The following is an 18,316-nucleotide window of genomic DNA, read 5'->3' as shown; positions in this document are numbered from 1 at the left end:
ATTATCAAATAGTTTTTCTCTGCTGTCTAGTTCCGACATGACTGTGAACTTCAGTTAGATGCAGTGTGGTGTTTCGCCGGGCCCTCCAATCCATTTTCTCGGCGTTTGCATCAACAGTCCTGCATACTTGTCGGTCCCCACCGCTTCAAACTCATTCGACTCCGTCCCGCAGTCAACAGCTCTTACAATACGGGACTCAGTCCCTCAGACCACCATCTCTTCGACCGAGAATATGCATGTGATGGAAAGGACTTCGTTCTGTTTCACATTTGCCTTGCAAAATATCAGAGGAAAGACCTGCATGAAGTTTGCAAACTCTTGTGCAGCGCACCTTGCATTTTGAAGCAAGAAGATGGTTTGGAATTGACGGCGCATCGTTTTGACTTCCATGGCTCATCACCGGTAGGAAGAAGATAGTCCAGAGTTCTTTGGAGAATGGAATGAAGATCTGTAGCAGCCAGGCGTTTCCGGTGTCGAGATAGAGGATATGTTCTCTTCAGAAAGCACTGATTCAGATGCTGATGTCGAAGTAGAGTGGCTCCCGCTGGCTCAGCTTCCACAGCTGAAGATTACCCCAATGAGTACTACTCTCCCGCATACCACTCACGCCTGGGAGGCATTAGTTTCCAGTTCCCATGCCTCATCAGGGCCTCTAGTCCACCACTGCCTCACCTCCTTGGTCGGAACAGAACATTTGAACCGGACGAAACGCCCTCCTCCCTGTCTGGACGCAAGTCCTCCTCGATCCCATGTGAATCGATGTCAACCGCGGCACCAGCCCAGACATGGCCTCTCAGACTTCGTAGGAGTCAAGATCCAAAGTGCTGGGAGTAGAGACACTCTGAACCAAACTCTTCATAATCGAGACCTACCGAGCCGCAGCACTTGGACCCAAAGCACTCCTCAATGGCCTCAAGCCATCGCCCATCCTCTTCTCCCTCCAAACCGCCGTCGGTACATCATCCTCTGCTGCCTCCCAGGATTTTGACTAGCCAATCCTCCAATGGCTCCAAGAACACCTTGATGTCAGGCAACAACACGCCCACATACAGCCAGGCACCAGTCAAATCCTGGTCAAGCCTCCCAAGCATTCAAGAACTCTGTTCCTCAGAAGAAGAAATTGGCTTTCAAAGAGACCCTCAACCCTCCTGTGCAGCCAACATCCTCGGTTTCTTTCTGTCCTTCTGCTCCAACTCCCCCTGTCTCTACCTCCCCTCTGTTGACTGTGGATCCCTATAGGGTTTCTCAATTGAGGGGGCAGGGGACAGCCCAGGATCACCTTATGACCCTCATGACCCGCAATATAATACCTAGTCCCCTGGGATGATTATGACACAGCGGTCCTCTTACCACAAGGTCTTGCTTAGGGTGTCCAACTTCTATAAAGTGGAAATACATATACAGCCCGAGGAAGACGACTTTCTCATAGAAATCCTCTCCTTCACACAGCGTTCCCTCCAATATCTCCCAATGCTCAAGGGCATGCTTAAGCTCACTGGAGACATCTTTAGGGAGCCCATGAAAGCGTGCATTGTCACGCCTTAGGTAGACAAGAAGTACAAGGCCACTCAGACCTGCCCTTTATCAGGAACCAGTCACACCCTTAGTTGTGCACACAGCCAGGAAGTGTGCGAACTCCCAGAGTACAGGAGATGTGCCTCCTCTGGACCAAGCAAGTAAGAAGATTGATATGGATGGCAAGTGTGTTGCAGCACAGTCTGTCACCCATTGGAATTGCCAATTCCTTAGTCCTCCTCTCCCGGTACAACCAAGCCCATTGTGATCAGATGGAGGAACCTTGTCCAACATCTCCCAGGCAAATATAAATAGGAATTATTGATATAGATGATGTTGCTTTCCCCCATTAACATCAGCTGGGCTTTAGATGCTGCAGACACAGCTACCAGTGGTCTAAACACTAGTGTCCTTTGCCGCCTCCACGCATGGCTGCTCCTTTCTCGGTTTAAGCTGGAGGTACAACAGCACCTACTTAGCGTGCCCTTTAGTGGAGAACATCTCTTTGGCCCCCAGGTCGATGAGCTGCAAGCAAAAATTAAGAAGGATACCGATGCAGCTAAAGCAGTGGCCGCCCTATAAACAAACTGCCCACAGGTCCTTTTGCCACTCCCAGTATCGTGGCACGTCCAAAGCTCCCACCCCTTAGTATTCCACAACCTTCTCAGACACAGCAGACACCCCTCAAGGAGCTTCTACAGGGAAGGCTCTAAAGGGAATAATGCAGTGGTAGAGGACCTAATTCTGCTCTTTTTAGGTCTCGCCTAGTGTTAGCAGCGCATCGCTGCTTTCGCCATGCGAGAGCCTTTTGTAATCGATTCAGCCGAAGCTGAATATGCACGCTACCAATGGACAGAGATGTGCACGCGCACGCCGATGTGGACAGGCCGACTCCATTTTGTTGAAATTCCAGCCCAGAATTTACGCTTAACTTATGATGTTCTGCCCTCTAGTGGACTCATGACAATCTTCAGGGCAGCAGCAGCACCTAACTTAATCAATAACATTTTCAATGCTTGTCTTCGCCATGTCTCTTTCGTCTCATCTGTCTCCCTGTTCTCGTTATCTGCCTCTTTTTCGTATCCTTTGCCTCCCAATCTTCCTATCTACTCTCCCTTTAAACAGCTGTCAGTGTCTCCCTTCTTTCCCTGCCCTTTCGTGTCCGGGTCTCCTCCCTTCACCCTTTCTCTACTCTTGCTTGCCGTCGCATCTTTCCCTCTCGCTTGGACTCTCTCTTCCGTGGTCTCCTGTCCCCCCCCCCCACCCCCAACCCCTTCGGGATCTCAGCGTTCCCAAGTCTCTGACTCCCTCTCTCAATAACAACTCCATGCTTGTTATAAAAGTTAACGTAGAGGAACACATGAATAATTCTGAAAGTTCAGCGGCCAATCTTCATATCTGGCTTCAGTTTAGAACTTTACAGCTGGTGCACGGCGGGTTTTAGTATAGCTTAAAACAATTCATTGTCTAGTTCAGCTGTTTTGCATCTGTTGATAATTACAGATCTTTGTCATATATTTTTTATAAACCTGTTATTACAAATTCTGTCAATACCCTTTGCAGATGCCATTCATTCCTTTGGAAAATATTTGGCAAGATGGCTAGCAGACTTTGTTGTACAATCAAGAGAACCTGTGTACCGAGAACCTGAACATTTCGCCTTAAAGTAACCTTCTTAAAAGATTAAGCTAGCGAAGCTGGAAGTAATGGCTAACGCTCTGTTTCACCTGACAGCAACTTGTAAAGTAAAAACAAAGGCTCTCCCGGAACTCGGCGACCCTCCAGTTTTGTAAGACAGTAGTAGACAGACACAAACACACACACACACCTCCTTACACGCACACACCTCCTTACACACCCCCTCATCACACACACACCCCTCCTCACCCACGCACCCCTCCTCACACACACCTCCTTACACACACACCTCCTCACACACACACAAACTCCACACACCTCCTCACACACAACTCCACACACTTCACTCAGACAACTCTCTCACTCACACACACACACACCCCACTCCGCATATCGCTCACACCCAGCTCTCTCTTTCTCTATCTCTCACACACACCCTCCCCCCTTCCACATATCTCACACCCATACCTTACGCTCCCTTTTTTATCTGGAAAACAAAAATATATTATCACACAACTGATTTTGGCAGCATTTATCAAGAAGTGGGCTTGGGACGCAAGATAGTGACAAAACAAAATATTGCATCTGTGGCTTTTAGTATTTCTGTATAAGAGGCTGCCACAACTTTGCTCAATATCTTATTAGACACAATTGAGTATTTTTCTGTGGCTTCTGTACTACTGTCTTGGAGGTTTATACTGAGATTCATGTGCTTGAAACCACTTCCTTTGCCGTTGTTTGAGTATCACACTCCCCTGAAAGAAAGGAAACCATCTTTGGATGAAACAATTTTGTTGTGTATTTGAGGAACCTACCTTGTCTGCCTATTATACTCGTTGCTCTAGGACAGGGGTCTCCAACCTTTTCTGTAGTGAGAGCTACTTGTGTTCAATGAAAATCCTCCTGAGCTACTTATATTTTTAGAGATGTAGTAGTAACCACATCAGACAAGATTACTGGCCACCATATGCAAGATTACTAGCAGCAGAGGCGCAACTAGAGCCAAATTAGGGGGGGGGCTAAGAAAAAATTTCGGGGGGGGGTGGGGCTGAACCTTTAAGCAATAGGCAGAGTGGAGCTGCAGGGGCTCTTATAAGGGGTGAAACAACAGCAATGCCTCATTAACATGCAAATAGTCTTTTACAGACCTGTGAAGTGCTCGGGTGCGGCTGTGTGTGTGCCCGGGAAGCTGTCTCATCCCGGGCTGCCACACCCGACGGGGGGAGGTGGGGGGGGGGGGGCGGAAGCCCTTTGAGTCCAATCGGTGTTGCGCGCCTAACTAGCAGTGATGATCTTCGTGCTTTAGGCATGGTTGTGTTGTACGTGATGTAATGTACTAGTCGGCATGCAAACCCCGTAGTCCTGTTTCTGCTTGCACGCCGCCTGACGTCACTGGCCAATCCGGTGTCGAGGATGGCTGTGACGTCGGGGGGCGGGTAGGCAGAGGAGAAGAGCGCGAGGACGCGAGCCGGCGGTTTTCACTCCCGCTGCTCCTCGTGGGCCGTAACTTTGGATATATATATATAATAAACGTTCTGAAGCACATAATCCTGTTTCGCCTCCCTCTTTGGTTCCACTACAAATGGCGACGAGGGTTAAAACGAACGTTACGGCCCGCGAGTGATTTAATTGCTGCCTGATGTCCCCATGTGCTGATTCTACACGCTGGTCTCGCCTCGCTGATTCCCATGCTCAAGATTCCTTGCTACTGATTTCTGCTGCCTGCCTTTGCCTCCTGCCTCGAGGCCCTGCTGGTGTGCTGCTGGGTGCTGCCTGCTGTCCTGTGGTGCTGTCTCGCCCCGACGACTCCGTGAGCTGCACTGGTGAGCTGCTGTGGAGGGAGCGCTTTCTCTGCTGGTATTGGTTGCTTCCAATCTCCTGAGGCTGCGTTGATTGCTGCGGCGCCTGACCTCTGCCTCCCTGCGATCGGGGTGTCCTTCCGAGCTTGGTGGGGATTGTCCAGGATCTGCGCCGCTGTCCCACGTGTACCTGCTCTCCTGCTATGGCGCAACCCATCAACATATGTGTGCCGCCCCTCTTTCTGGACTCACCTGGTAAGCCGTGTATGAAGTGGAAGGGGTGGCTGCGCGCATTTGAGAATTACATCGTCTCCATTGACGGCGAGGGATATAGCGCTGCACGCAAGATGTCGCTTCTGTTCGGACTGTTGGGGAAAGCAGGCCAGGAGGTTTTTGACAGCTTGCCCGTCTATACGGACCCTCCGGGGGCCCTTGCCCCTCTAGACGTGTACCAGGAGGCGGTTAAGCGGCTCGAACTACAATACTCTGAGGAGGGTAATATCATGGTGGGGCGCCATAAATTCGCTTTGCGGAAGCAGGAGGAAGGTGAGACTATCGAGGAGTATATTGCCTGTCTACGTGTGTTGGCACAAGACTGTGAATTCGGGGAGATGACTGATACTAACCTCAGGGACCAGGTGGTGTTCTACTGCCATTCCAAAAAGGTTCAGGAACGGTTGCTTTCTTGCAGGAATCCGTCGCTGAAGGATGTGGTGGCCATTGCGAAGGCCGTTGAACGTTCCATGGTGTCCACGAAAGAACTTGCGAGCACGAGCCAGGCTTCTAATGTGTTCTTTGTGCAGGACAAACATAGAGGTGCATCCAGAACCCCAGACAGGGTGGCGAGCGAGAAAGGGGGGGGCAGGAAGCCACTCGCTTGTTTTAGATGTGGGTCAAGGGTTCACCTGGCGGATAGCAGGACATGCCCAGCGCTGTCCAAAAGTTGTTCTAAGTGCAGGAAAGTGGGCCACTTCGCGGCAGTATGCAAAGCCAGGAGACCTGGTGGGAGCATGAAAGTGAGCTCGGTGAGCGACTGCGATGCTGATACTGATGCGGACATTGTATTGTCCATTGATGCTGAAGATGGGAGAGTGAAGGGGCCTATTGGCTCCGTTCTGATTGGTGCAGTTGAGCTGCCATTTACGGCCGATTCTGATTCCCCCATTACCCTGATTTCTGACACCACATATGAGTTGAAGTGGCAAGGTGTGAAATTGCATGAGACGGATGTGAACCCGAAGGCTTTTGGGGAGAAAGACATAGAGATGATGGGGTACTTCTGGGACTTCCTCACCTTCAGGGGGCGAACAGTGAGAACGAAGATCTATGTGGCTGAGAAAGGGAGGAGCCTGGTGGGGTGGAAGGATCTGGCCAAGCTGGGGGTGATGCTAGTCCCGTGGGCGGACGATCCCATAGTCCTGAGGGATGATTGGGTCGGCTACGTGCAGCCGGATGATTTACCTGAGGGTTTAGCTGAGGTCATCGGCAAATTTGAGTCTGTGTTTGAAAACAAAGTAGGGCGTGTGAGAGGATTCGTGCACGCTATACGACTGAAGGAGGATGCCGTGCCGATAAAACACAAGGTCAGGTCAGTTCCCCTCTCTGTCAGGGGGGAGCTAAAGGCTGTTCTAGATAGGTTGAAGTCGGAGGGAGTGATAGAGGAAGCAGGCGCATCAGAGTGGGTGTCCGCAATCGTGGTGTCCAAGAAGAAGAGGACAGGGGACATTCGGCTATGTGTGGACCTGCGATCTTTGAACAGAAACATTCTGGTGAACTGCCACCCTCTACCCAACATCCAAGAGATCCTGTCTTCTACATCTGGGTCGCGATTTTTCACCTTGATAGATCTGAAGTCCGCATACCACCAGGTGTGCCTCACGGAGGAGTCCAAGGCACTTACCACCTTTGTTACCCCGTTCGGAGCCTACAGGTACGTCCGCCTTCCGTTCGGCCTCGCCTCAGCTTCCGGTGTCTTCCAAAGGTTGATGGATTTGCTCTTCGGCGACATGAAGGGGGTTGAAGCCTTCCAGGACGACATTCTAGTCCACACGGCGGGTGAAGAGGAGCACCTGGAGCTGCTGGGAGAAGTGCTGGGGGTACTGCGCGACAAAGGGATGACAGTCTCCAAGGACAAGTGCAAGTTCATGGAGGGCAGGATCGACTACTTGGGACACGTGCTGACCGCGGAGGGCATTGCGCCTAAAGATGATTTGGTGAGGGCCATACGTGATGCCCCGTGTCCCGGAGACAAAGACGCCCTACGATCGTTCCTGGGGCTCAGCGAATACTACTCCAAATTCATGCAGGGATATGCGACCATCGTGGAGCCCCTAAGGAAGCTACTGAGGAAGAACGAAAAATTCACGTGGGCGCATGCCCAACAAGCTGCTTTTGATGCCGTCAAGCAGGCCATCGTGGCTGCTCCCGTGCTACAGCCATACAACAGGGCATTCCAGAATGTGATCACAGTCGACGCAAGCGCCAAGGGTATCGATGCGGTGTTTTGCCAGTTCCATGGGAAGACGGAGAACACGGTCGCTTTCATTTCCCGGTCACTGAGTGACGCTGAGAAGCATTACAGCACCATTGAGAGGGAGACGCTTGCATGCGTATGGGCCGTGGAGAAACTGAGGAACTATTTGTGGGGCATGGAGTTCGAACTGGTCACGGACCACAAGCCTTTAATCTACATGATGGACGGCGAAGGCCGCGGCAACGGGAAGGCCAGCTCAAGGCTTTTGCGGCTGATGTCCAGGCTGCAGGAGTATCATTTCACCATTAGACACATCAAGGGCGGCCTCAATTGCAGGGCGGATTGCTTGTCGCGCTTGCCGGTCAGCGGCGAGGGGGACGGATCCATGGAGGACACGGAGTGCGTAGTGGCGCTGGTGGACGCTACGGCCATCTGCGAAGGATCCATTTCGGAGGAGGAATGGATGGCGGCCCAAGAGAAAGACACGACTATGCGTAGGGTGATGGATCACATAATGGCTCGCTGGCCCCCGATCCGGAACTTGAACGGTGCGCTCAGAAGTTTCCAGCAGGTTAGCCCCGAACTCTCCATCGAGGGCGGCTTCGTGAAAAGACATGAGCTGTTTGTGCCGCCGGAAGGGTTGAGAGATAAACTAATCCGGTTAGCTCACAAAGGTCACCCGGGCGCTACCGCCACAAGGAACTTACTCAAACAATACTACTGGTGGCCAGGGATGTGCGGCGATGTCAGCAGTTTTATCGACCGATGCGGACCATGCTTGAGGGCCGACAAGCACTGGAAGACGGCGAAAAGTGCGCTGCAGCTGGTGGACATTCCTGCTGGTCCATGGATCAAAGTCGCTATTGACTTCGCGGGCCCGTTTACCCTGCTGCCTGACGATTGCAGACATCTCATTGTCCTTACGGATTACTTTTCCAAATGGATCCACTACAAGTTCGTCAGGGAGGTTACCACTGAACGAGTGATCAGGGAGCTGAAGAGGGTCTTCGCTAGTGAAGGACAGCCGAAGATTTTGATGTCCGACAACGGCACACAGCTGGTCTCCAGGCAGATGAAAGACTTCCTGTCCAGATTGGGGATCAAGCAGGAGAAAACCCCTCTCTACAGCCCTAAGAGCAATGGGCAGGTCGAGCGCATGAATAGGTTCCTGAAGGAGGGTGTGCAGCAGGCAATTGCCTCCAATTTGGATGTAAAGGCATTTCTGGCGGACAAGGTACACACATTTCACAACACGCCCAATGCTGTCACGGGGCACACTCCGTTCTACCTGATGAGAGGGTGAAGGTGTATGAGCGAGCTTACTCCCAAACTTGATAGGTGGTATGACATGAGGGAGGAACCTGAAGATGTATCCGATGAGAGGCTGAGGGTCAAAGAAAGGATTGTGGCCAAACAGGAAAGCAACAAGCGGTACGCTGATGTGGTGAATAGAGCCAAAGTCAAAGAGGTAGCGCAGGGGGATTGGGTGTTGGTGAAGAAACCAACCAAAGTGTTGAAGGGAGAGTCTGTTTTCCAGACCCCTGCACGTGTGCAAGGAGTGACTAAGGGAGCTGTCAGTTTGGAAGGTCGGGGATGGCGGAGCAAGGACGACATTGTCAGGCTCAAGGCAGGTCAAGAGGAGATCATCATGAGAGGCAGCCAGGTGCATGAGAATGAGGTCGATGATAGTATGTACGAGTGGCAGGTGCAAGAAGACAATGATGGGACCACTGAGGACGGTACGAGTGCGTGCCATGGCCTAGCGGATGCTGAAGGCCATAGCGACAGCAGTCCCATGTCAGTGAGGAATGACAGTCGCAATGTGATGAGTGCAAGCCAAGGTGGTACGGGCAACCGCAGCGCGGGGGCCAATCTGCAAATCACTCCCCGCAGACCTACAAGGCATATCAGGGCACCAAAAAAGTTCGAAGATTTTGTTATGAGATGATTGTTATGTATAGTTCTCTATTTTGTTAAGAAAGGGAGATGTTGTACGTGATGTAATGTACTAGTCGGCATGCAAACCCCGTAGTCCTGTTTCTGCTTGCACGCCGCCTGACGTCACTGGCCAATCCGGTGTCGAGGATGGCTGTGACGTCGGGGGGCGGGTAGGCAGAGGAGAAGAGCGCGAGGACGCGAGCCTGCGGTTTTCACTCCCGCTGCTCCTCGTGGGCCGTAACTTTGTATATATATATATAATAAACGTTCTGAAGCACATAATCCTGTTTCGCCTCCCTCTTTGGTTCCACTACAGGTTGTCAGCAGGAATGTGAACAAGCATTGAAAATGCAACAGGTCTCGCCTTTGGTTAAGTGTAAGCCATTTGCTTTGCTAATGGTATTGTATAGCAAAGCAAATGGCTTTAACTTAATAAAAGGCTAGACCTATTGCATTTTTAATGCTTGTTTTTATTGCCTTTAGTAATGCGAATGTCGTTACATTTATTATACATACCAAATTATATCACAATAAATTGAAATGATAAAGTACTGTTCTAAAGTGCTTCACTTGCTGAAATCGTGTATTTCATCTATTAAGTCAACTGTAGTTGAAAGCAGTGTTCCTGATGGCAAGCCTATTTTTTGCTCATATTTGCTCTTTGCGCGTTCTGGGCTACTTTTAGCTCGAAAGGGCGATCCTTTCGGTCCCTTTTAAAGCCCGTAAGTAATGTCTTCCGACACAAAAGCGAAAAAAAGGACTCGTGGAATCGATAAAGCAGAGGCCATTTTGCAATGGGGTGTTTCTTCTGAAGAGTAATGTATGAATACAGGACCGGGTGTGTAAAATACTCTCTCTCACACCCACACAAACACGTACATATACACAAACACACAAGATAGCTGCATCGGAAGCCTTAGTCTATGGAATGCACGCTTTTTGCGCTATAGTCCCTGGGGCCGTTTGGCTGCGGCATGTCATTCACTAAAGCTATATGTGTAAAGACTAGGCGCGTATATATTTTAATGCATGCTAAATAACTGCTGTTTAGGTTCTATAATGTTTATACTCCTTTGCAAGCGTTTCTAGGGGAGTGGAGAAGGGTTGGGCTTTTTGGGCTTCTTTTGGAAGACCAAGTTGGTTTTGGGCTTCCTTTCAAGGGAGATTGGGCTCGATGTAAATTGCAGACCTGGCAACACTGACTGAAGGCTCAGCAGAGGTAATCAGATTTTTTAATGTCTGTTGTCAGGAGGTGGGAGCTAAAGCCCTTGTGTGATAATCTTCCGCTTGATTCGGGAGGGTTGTCATTTGAGTAGGAAAGACAGGGCTGTGGGATAAGAAGGAGTGAATGGCAATAGGAGAAGAGATATGGGGAGCTAGAGATTTGGGGTTTGATTGTCAACCAGATAGCTGCAGGGGCATTATAGGAGTGGACCGGTGAGGGTGGGGGCAAAAGGCAAAGACCAAGCGAAGCAGGAGAAAATGGAAAAACAGTGGTGAGTCCAGGAGTAGGGCGCGAGGAAAGGATAACGACAATGCTACATGGTGCAAAAGAAATATATTCGCTGTAGCGGAAAAAATGCTTAAATTAGTGGAAAAAATAGAGATGGAGAAGAAGAGAGACAGTATGAATAGTTGTAGAAAGTGTGTGCAAAAGAAGATGGAGCAGATGCTGCTATTTAGGACAGGGGGGGGAGTGGCTGAAAGAAGGGTATAATCTGAGAGTGTGGTGATGTGGAGACAGTGGCAAGAAGGAGGGGCAAATGAGAGGTACCGGAGGGTTGGTATAAACCCGGTGTTTGCTAGAGCCTCAGAGGAGAGGACTTTAAGGCACGGGAGCAAGAAGAGATATGTTTAATAACCATTATCAAAGCCAATAGGCCTGGCCTTTGACACTTATTGGCTTTGCCAGTGCATTTTAGCCATGCAGTACAGCATTAGTAGGATGCTTAGCACCATGGCGAAAAGCAAAAATAAAAAGTGCTTTGATGAGGATGCATCATTTTGTAGGTGCATGTATGATTTATTATGCAGACCCTCCAGGATTTCACGATACGCAAAATAATCGCAAAATCAGCTGACTAGCGTCATGACCGCAAAATTCATCATCTTGGCCTAAAAAAAAAAGTCTCCAGCAGACAGCCGCAAAAAAATGGTGACGTTTTATTGGCTGGACATGCACACATCACTATGTGGCTCTTTACAGCCGTAAAATATGCCTGCTTTCTCCTGCCGCATTACAACAGACAGCAGTGCTACTAGCGTGGCTGTCAGTTCTGCCTGCGGAGCCTTGCCCAGCCGCCACAGGATCGAGAGGTGAGCTACGTCGGGATGCAGTGACGCGCAAACGTAAACACCTCGCTGCCCTCACTGTGCGAGGAGGTGTATGGCAGTCTAGTGCTGCCTGCACCCCTTGTCTCAGCCATACACAGAAGACTGCTGCACACCTCTTCCCTCCAACTCTATATGGTGGCGGGGGATGCCTAATGTGTGGCGTGGCAGTTCTCCGTGCGCCGCCTGTGAGCGGTGTGTGCCTGCTTGTGTCAGTGGCAAAGACAGCAGGTTGATGTTCACGGGAGCAAGCAGGTTTCAGGCTCTGGTGGCTTATGATATTGCAGGCATCATCCGGACTCCTCATCAGCTCTGCCCAGCACAGCTCCCTCAAGGAGAAGTCGCTGCTCCCTTTGTGTACAGAGCATGATACCACACGGGCAACCCCAGAGCATGGGCAGTGCCCCTGAGCTGTGACTGGTCCAAGGGTTGGATTGGGATCACAATTTGACCCGGGCACTGCAAAAAAAAGTGGCCCACTTTCGAGGGGTTTGTACTTTCATGAAACACCATTTGGTTACTCTCAGAGGCCTCATTTGTAGAGAATTGTTTGGTAAATTAAGCATTTTAAATCTTATAGAGCCAGTAACTTCGATAAAGGCTAGGAGCACTGCAGTTCTAAAAGCTGAATATTTACTTGCAGTCTTCACGCCCTGCACAGTGTAGTTGGATGCTCTTTCCCAACCAGCTATGTCCTTGACTCTGATCATTACAATAAACAATGAAGCACCCTCGTGACCTATATCTCTTTGTAAAATAGACTAAGTCTAAGATGGGTTATGCAAAACACATAATCAAAGCAAATCAATTGTAGTATTACAACCTTGTTTATTTTTTCATTTACTTATTATGCATGGTTTCCTTTTTCAGAACATTTATATCAGCATTGCTTAATTTTTTTTTAAGAAGTACAATTATATTTTTTACAAATGTTTCTTTTTTTATAAACATTATTTTTAAGACAAAATATTATAAACATGTGTACTTTAAATACTGTACAATACTCTGGACCCCTGAGAAAAACTAAATATGCAAAAATATACAATTATCAATCTCACTCATTCAGATAAAACAAACACAAACAGCCCAAGCTCACACACACATCTGGGTCTAAGGGAGAAACAAAGATATTCCAGGTCTCCAAGACCAAGTTAGATGAACGTGTTCAACAAAGTCTGTACAAATAGGGTCGATGCTCGTTTCGGTGGGGTGAAACACGATGTAAACCACCTTCTTCATGACCTTTCCCGAATAGTATGGACTCTCACACAAGCAAGAATAAAGGGGTACCTAGAGGGTGTAAAAAATATATTTTTAATTACCCATACACAATAATGATATACAATTGATTGGACCAATTATTTATTAAAGAAAAAAAGAGAGTGGGTCAGATGCCCAGTATTGCAACACAGGCCAGGGAGTTAGAAAGCCAAAGTCTACAATTGTTAACCGGGTAAGACTTTTTGATAAGAAAGAGTCTGACCAAAGGAATTGCATAGACAAGATCCATGAATCTTGTCTTATTTACTATGAGAAGTTCCATGTAGAGAATAAGAAGAATAGGGTCTACCTTATCACCACGGTGTAACACACAAGCAGTAAGAAAAGAGTGATCACAAAGCTGGTGAGGATATAAAACTATAGTAATCATACTGTGCACATTCAGTGGACATGCAGTGGACTCCTTCCATGGGTGTATCTGCTCCCAAGGCGCAACTAACAAAGATTGCTTGAGTCCTGACTTACAGATGGTACTGATCAAAGACTTGCTCTCTGATTGATGTCACATTAAAAGAATAGGCTAGACATTTGTAGGTAGGGCATAGGGTGACTGTGCATTTTTCATATTTGGCACTGATCCACTTGATAAGCTAGTGTTGTAGGTGGGATGGACAAGAAAAAAGTTTTTTTTTAGTCCTTTTGATGAAGTATACATGCAAGAAGGTCAAGATTGTAATATATTGTTAGACCTTACCCTGCACCCTTGTGTATATTTCTATTTTAAATGTTCCTTTCCAGGAATTCCAAAAAGGAATCACACAGCTGTCAGCGTGAATTTCCTGTGGGAAAATTGGAACACATATTTTTACCAGAGTTGGTATTGTAATCACAATATGCCACATGTCCTAGTACTTAAGAAAGAATGCATGTTATATATAAGCTTGACTTAAGGGTGTTGTTAGTGTCAAAGCTGGATAATATCGCGTTATGCTTTAAATTTAGGTGCGTGTGCTAGCTATAAGGAAGGTATGCATTACTCATATGCATCACATCAATGGTCGATCAAGGGAAAAAATGAAGAGCTGGGATGAAGTGATCAGCCCAATTATTTATGTGATGACTGATCATCACATAAATCAGAAATCTAGTACAAAGCCAAGAGGAAAGGGTAAGACTGGAATCTCTGGAAATAGAACATGTAATAACAAAAGTAAGAGGAAGAGTAGCTCTGAACCTCTACCTTGGAGAATAGAACCTCTAATGACAAACAGTAAAGAAATACATTTTGCAAATCAGCCATAAAAACATTTAGCAAAACATTAAAAAGAAATTAAATCTAGCTCCCTCACATATTTTGCACTTTTCCCGGAACGTAAGTACCTTTTGCTGCCTTGTCTGCCTCCCCTCTTTCTTTGTTTGCACTATTCTAGCTAGACAGTGATCCCCAGTTCTGCTGGGCAGTCCGGCTGGGGGAAAAGAGGGGGTGAAGAGAGAGGTAAAGAGACAGTATATTGAGCTAGGGGAAGTAGAACTAAAAATCAGGTAGTGATAGGGTGAGACATAAAGTAAATACAGAAAGATCGGGTAGCCAGAAGAAAAGGTACATAGCTATAGAAAGAGGAAGAGGTAGGCAGATAATGAGTGTAACAAATATAGGTAATACTTTATGGTCATAGGAAAACACATGCAAACCTGCAAAGTGAACCTGCTTCACTTTTCCAAAGATAATATGTATCAAATGGCATGCAGAATTCAGAAGAAGCAATAAACAAACACCCTCTGTTCTCAGAGTCATGGTTCAAGTGACCTGCAGACAACTAGTAATATTGGTTTAAATATTCCATCTGAGTAACAATCCTCACACGTCTTCACATGCCCTCCATGTGTAAGACACATGCTGTAGCACCAAATCTAAAGCACGTACTGTGGGCCAAAATTGCCAACTGCTCAACCTTAAAAAAAAAGTGCTTCGCACTACATGGAATTGTATTTCTTTTTATTTGCAGATTATTTATGTACTTTTTATTCCACTAGTTCACCTCTTCCGCCTTCTCACTTCAGACGATTGCTCAGTGGGTTAAACACACTTTGCGGAGGTTGGAACCTGGAGTCCACTGAAATTTTCATCTTTCCCATGTAAATGAAAGAGCACCGGTACAAAACACTACTGCTTTCCTAGTACATATCCCTTCATGTTATCCATACAGACAGCTCTGCAGCCCAGAATCGTGCTCTCATGGGGTGCACCTCTGCAAAATTAGAGTGTATTGTAGCACCCTTTGTACATGCAGATTTTGCAGGACGGTGCAGCAGTGTCTCCGGTCTTGATGTGCACATCTTTGATGTCGCTGGTATAGGTCGATGTGCAGACGACAGCGCTGTACAATACAACAGCAAAGATGTGCAATTAATGCACAAAGACAAAAGATTACTAATATACTATTAACCTCTAAACTTGGGTCCCGGAGTAGCTTGCTACTCATAACAAAGCACTTCAACTCGTCGTCAGGGGTAGTAAGCGCTATATAAATACAATGTACAATATGTTAACTAACAGTAGCGGCTGGCACGGATCGGGAGTAGCCATGTGATCTAAAGCAAAAAAATGTGAAAAAACATACCTTCTCGCCGCTCACCCGCAAGTCCTCTCAGATTCTCCTCTCTGGGGCCGGAACAGGAGGCAGCCAGGCTTCCTCGCCTAAGCTAATCACAATGCTGCAATGCAGTGTTGTGATTGGTGTGAGCGACGTGGATCGGCCCTCAGCTGTAATGCAGCCTGCATGTAGAACATGCAAAGTGCGCGTTACTGTTTTGGACGGCCCCAGAGGGCTGGCCAAACAGTCATTGCACACTTGGAGTGGCAAACAACTCCTCCCCTGCTCTCAGAGCAGCCTGCCCGCCCTGCAAAGCTAAGCAGCAGCATGAACAAATACAATGATAATACCCCCGAGTTATTATCATTGCATTTGTTCTTTCACTGCTTTGCAGCAGTGGAGCGATGCTCCCCCGCCTTAGCGGAGGAGCCGCCACTGTTATTTTAGCATGCGCTTCTGTAGCCCTCTGTCTTATGTATGTTTTCTCATTTTTACAACTGCTTCACTGGTATCTGAAAGGCAACATGGCTTTAAGTTCATTTGATGCCACATAGCAACAATGCAAATAAATACACTCCACATCATACCACATCATTCTTATCAGTATAATTTCACTCAACGCCACACAGTTCCACGCAACACAGTTTCACTCCACACATTATCATTCCACACAATTCAGCAATACACCACATAATTCAACTCAACAACACATTTACACAACACACCACATACATCCAATCCACACCACACAATACCACATCATGCCACGAAATTCAACAACACACCACATAATTAAACTGCACAACATACCACTACACAACACAAAATATAATTCCATATAATTACACTCCATGACACACAATCCCACTCTAGATAATTCCAGTACACTCATAAACACATAATTACTATAAACATTATTCCACTGCACACCGTGCCACATAATTCTACGCCACATGATTACACAACTAACAATTTCAATCCAAGCCACATAATTTCACTACATTCCTCCACTCCATTCCATAACACATAGGTAAAACACATTGTCATATACAACGGCAATAGCTCTAACCAGTGCTTTAAATGGGAAAATAGAAGTGCCGGTACTCACTAATTAGACTGGGTAGGTATTTAGGGGCGTGTCTAGGGGCGGTTCTGGGGGCGTGTCTGTGAGCCAGGAATTTAATTATAGCCCCGTAAGCAAGCTTTAATGCAAATGCTCTGATTGTCATGTAAAGCGCTAAAATGCTCATGGGCCAAATTCGCGCAAAATCAAACTGCCTCCTTACATAAGAGACATGGCAAGCATCAGCTTCTATGTCATACGTGCATACTTTTTGGCAGTTTGATATTGCGCGAATTTGGGCCATGGGCATTTAAGCGATTTACATACAATCAGAACATCTGCATTAAGGCTTACTTTTTTAAGACCCCTGGTTAAGGGAGTTGTCCAGAACCACAGGATGATGAGCGGATGTCGGGATTTGACCCTGGTTCTTCAGTTACACTCTCGGTACCTCTGACCATATCCTCATTCTTGTTGCCATGCCATTGAGAACCAGAGGCGCAACTAGAGTCAAATTTCAGGGGAGGGAGCTAATTCTTTCAGCAATAGGCAGCAGTGGAGATGCAAGGGCTCTAAGAAGGGGTGAGAAACAACAAAGCGTCATTAAAAAGCAATCGGTCTTTTAAAGACCTGTGAAGTACTCGGTGCGGTTGTGTGTGGGCCCGGGAAGCTGTCTCATCCTGGGCTGCCACACGAAGGGGGTAAGAGGGGGGGGGGGGGCGGTGTCTGAAGCCCTTTGATCTCAATGGGCTTGCACGCCTGATGAGAACCTAACACTGTAGCAGCACCCCAGCACAGAAATACACAGGCGGTTGCCAGCCAGAGCAGCACATCAACACGCACCATGTGTTGCACGTACCCGTACTTCAGGGCCTGGGCCCTGCTGCTTCATGGAGTACCGGTACTCTCCTTGCCCGAAAATAAGTTCCGGTACTCAGGGGGAGAAAACTGAGAAGTGCTGGTACTCAGTACCGGTGAGTACCGGCCCATTTAAAGCACTGGCTCTAACTCTTGTAAATGCGAGACCTATTGGCATTGTCAATGCTTGTTTTTATTGTTGTTCTTCCTTTTGACGGTTTTACATAGTGTGAACTCAGCCCAAGGCAATTTGAGCCCTATTCATGAGCCCCAATTATAGTCCCCAAGATCAGATTTTTTATTTAAGGGCCTGGGAGATTAAGTGATTTGCCCAGAATCACAGGATGTTGAGAGCATCAGCTTTCAACCTTATGATTAGTTTGACATAAAATGTGATAATTCTCCATTTCTTTGACTGTCATATCTGCTCATTACTGCTTGAAGTGTGTGAAGTTTGTCATGGGAGATTAGCATTTATTCCTCAGCATACTGAACTTCTACACCACAGCAGTCTCGGCTCCCTCTCGCATACTTAAACCACATAAAAGCATTCCATAATTTTCTACTCTTACCCTTTTCAGGCTTTTCTGATCCACCTCATACGAACACCAGGCAATATGGATAATTTCAGTTTCCAAACTGTATCTGGTTCGGCGTGCCCTCTATATATCACACCACGAGTACTAGGATTAAATTCTGGGGCTAAATAATTCTGAAGCCCTCAGAAATACCACATTTAGCAGATGTTAACCACAATTGTTGGAAAGGTCACCTTATCCACAGATTATCGTGGCATGCTTCATTATGGTAATACATACTACCTCGGTAGACTAAACCACTAGTCGGGAGTTCCTAAAATAAATCTCCTGAATATAAGCAGAGATCC

At 47.4% G+C, this 18,316-nt stretch overlaps 1 protein-coding gene across 2 annotated transcripts in view; it reads left to right on the top strand.

Annotated features, from left to right (window-relative positions):
- The first annotated feature begins 10,446 nt into the window (after positions 1 to 10,446).
- Positions 10,447 to 18,316, top strand: part of MCRIP1 (MAPK regulated corepressor interacting protein 1) — a 138,713-nt gene continuing 130,843 nt past the window's right edge. For both annotated transcript variants that reach the window (XM_085617526.1, XM_085617525.1), the window contains exon 1: positions 10,447 to 10,582. The gene's annotated coding sequence lies outside the window, so the exon portion shown is untranslated. The remainder of the gene's footprint in view (positions 10,583 to 18,316) is intronic.

Source organism: Triturus cristatus, chromosome 7 (genome assembly GCF_964204655.1).
Source record: "Triturus cristatus chromosome 7, aTriCri1.1, whole genome shotgun sequence".
In the NCBI taxonomy this organism is placed as follows: Eukaryota; Metazoa; Chordata; class Amphibia; order Caudata; family Salamandridae; genus Triturus; species Triturus cristatus.
Note: the sequence above shows the minus strand (reverse complement) of the source record. Positions and strands in the feature narration are given on the sequence as shown.